The sequence below is a fragment of the Oreochromis niloticus genome, linkage group LG15 (assembly GCF_001858045.2).
Source record: "Oreochromis niloticus isolate F11D_XX linkage group LG15, O_niloticus_UMD_NMBU, whole genome shotgun sequence".
Classification (NCBI taxonomy): Eukaryota; Metazoa; Chordata; class Actinopteri; order Cichliformes; family Cichlidae; genus Oreochromis; species Oreochromis niloticus.
In genome coordinates, this window is record NC_031980.2 from 28670095 (window position 1) to 28673151 (window position 3057).

Genomic DNA, 3057 nt, shown 5'->3' on the forward strand with positions numbered 1-3057 from the left:
TATAGTGTATCAGCTGTTCCTCTAATAATAAAAAATAAAAAATAGCCCACATATTAGTCCCACAGTACAAAAGATGTGTAGGAGACACTTTTTTTTTAAAGGTAAACAAAGAACATCCTGATTTCCATTGGGTGTCTTTGTTTTCCTTAGGAGGCAGAGGTAGGTCATGACCTATTCATGACCTACAGATGACCTATAGGTCATGAATAGGTGAATGAGGTGGTCTGTGTAGGTTCTCAGTCATCCAAGTCTCATAATCTAATTTGAGATGAATGAGGTTTGTAGTAAAAAACACTTTGAGTGTTCAGTTAGAGTAAAAGAGCTCTGTAAGTACCTGTCCATTTAAAGTTGTCCAGTGTAATGGACATCAGCCTTATAAGCTAAAAAGGAAGAATAAAAATAAATAAATAAACAAACACCTACACCAGGACAGAGAGAAAAACAGACACCCCCATTCCCATTACGGCCACCCAAATCACAAAGGTCCAAACACCAGCTCTTATGGTGGTGACAGAAGGCAACGTGAATCCAGAGATGCCACATAGAGTACAGATAAAGATCAATCCACAATGCACACCAGTGCATAGAACCAGAAAATGTGAAGAAAGGCTTTCACCACAGCCCAAAAGCCCACACCAACATCTGAAAGAGGCCAGGAAGCTCATGCCAGACCCACCCTGGTAGCACGAACAGCCAGGAAGAGAAGCTTTAAGCACCAGAGGAGCCTATGGACAGCTAACAGACCCAGAGCCCAGGAAGGACACCAGCTGGCACAACCCCAGCAGTGCAGTTATCTCACCTTTTAAACAGCTTGGACCTTAGAGAGGTCCAGCAACTTACAATATATAGTATACACTATAATATAACAGAGTCGTTTTCTTTTCTCTGACCAAATAATCACATTTGGTCAGGGCCTTCTTGATATGATGCTCTTCTGCTTCCCTGGACACACTATCTGTGGGGATCATTGTTGGTCATGGTGGAACACCACCAAGTCGTTGGTTCAGGTATGTGGATGGCATCTGGGTGAAAATTAAATCTCATGATGTACCACAATTCACTGATCACACATGATGACGGATCCTGATGGATCGGCAAGAGTCTCCATTCTTTTTCTGAGAAAACAAAATTTTTTGTTCACAGTGACAAAAAAAAACCAATCCCTCCACTGGGTTTGTAAACTGCCTTTGGGATGTGACAAGCACTGGCTGCAGCTTCATGTGCATTGAATGATGCAAATGATGACAAATTTCTTCTTCCCTCATCATGCATGTGACGCTAATCGGTGTAACACACAGTGATGGGCATGTCTTAGCGCTTGGCTGAGGGGCTGAGCTGCCTCACTGAATCAGTCAGTAGAATCATACTGCTGTCAGGCCACACAGCGCTCTCCTCTAGCTTACAGGCCTCTGTTTACTTTCATTGAGCTACAGTGCTTACCTCTCCCTGTTGCAGTTTGTGAGATACTTGAAGGACATCATTTCCATTTGGCATATGATGTGCTTGTCAAGGCCAATAAGCTCTTACACATATCAATGTCAAGCAGATGGCTGTGCAGTTATTTCTCAAAGTCTTAAAGTCTGATGGAGCATCTCAGTTTTATGCCCTTAACCCAACTTTTATTTATTCAGTTCAACTAAAATCACATGTGTGCGGTTCCAGTGAGAAAATGCTAAAGTGCCATACTCTTGCTCCAATATTGAACAGATTTAACTGAAATTTGAGCTACAAATATGTGTATCTAATGTTGTATTTTTTTACTAATATTGTAGTTACCTTACAACAATGTAATCATTATCATATTCTGATATCATAATCAGAATAATTTCTCACAGTCAGTTATACATGCAGGGTCTATAAGTCCAGGATTAACTTTCATTCAGTTTACCTTGTACTTTTATCAGTATCAGAATCAATATGACTTATGGACACAAATATGCTTAAATACCTTCAAAATGACTAAAAACCCCAACTTACAACTCACACAAAACTCTCCAAAGAACAAAGATGTTCCCATTCAGATATGTTCAGATATGTTCCAAGATGTGCCTTGCAGATTCAAACATATGCACCCACTGCACAGGCAATTCAGTTCTGTAGTGGGAACACCAATTGTGTGTGTGTGTGTGTGTGTGTGTGTGTGTGTGTATTCACATATTTTAATTCAAAAATTTGTATAATCATTTATCATGGTTGATTTTCTTTTTCTTGTGTAAAAACAAATTACATAATTTATGCAGATTTGACAGGAAGATGTTTCCAGGGTAGCGCGCACAGCTGTGACCCACATCTTCATGGTTTACTCTCTGTTTGACCAGCCTGATTCACCCAAGAGCTATTGTGCACACAGATCAGCAGGGGGCATGGTATGATGGGAAAGCATATCACAGTATTTCCTAGATCTGTGAAACCCACAGAGAGGTCATACAAATGAAAGAGCAGAAACTCCTTCTCAAATACAGGGCTCTGGTTAAGCTTGTTCCATTAACTTTGTGTAGCAAACTCAGATGCTGAAATAATTCATGTTTCTAACAAAATACTTCAAATAAAACAGTGAAACTGACAAGCAAAACTGAATTGAATTTACCTGAACTGAAATGGAGTAATCCTCTACTCTGATTAGTAAAGAGGATAACATTAGGACACAGTGATGATCTTGTGCTTGGTTTCATACTTTTATCACCAGAGGGCAGTAGTATGTCACTGAAAATTGGCCTCAACTGGGTTCACCCAGAATAACTCATTATAAAATTATTATTAAGAGGCTACTTTACATTTGTCAGTTAGTTAGTTAGTCACAAATACAATTTTGTAAAATATAAAACTGATTTTTTTTCCCCTCAATTTCCTACACTAACCAAATATGACTACAGGTTTATCTTTTAAAATTATTTGTATGAGTATTTCTAGAAGCAAAAGCCAAAAAAAGACCCCAACCAAAAAACAAATAACAAAAAAAAACAAAACAAAACTTCATTGCTCTGTAAGTTGGAGACTTACTGAGCCTAGACACTGCTCCACTAAATCAACTCGCTCTTGTCCTTCCAATTAATTCTT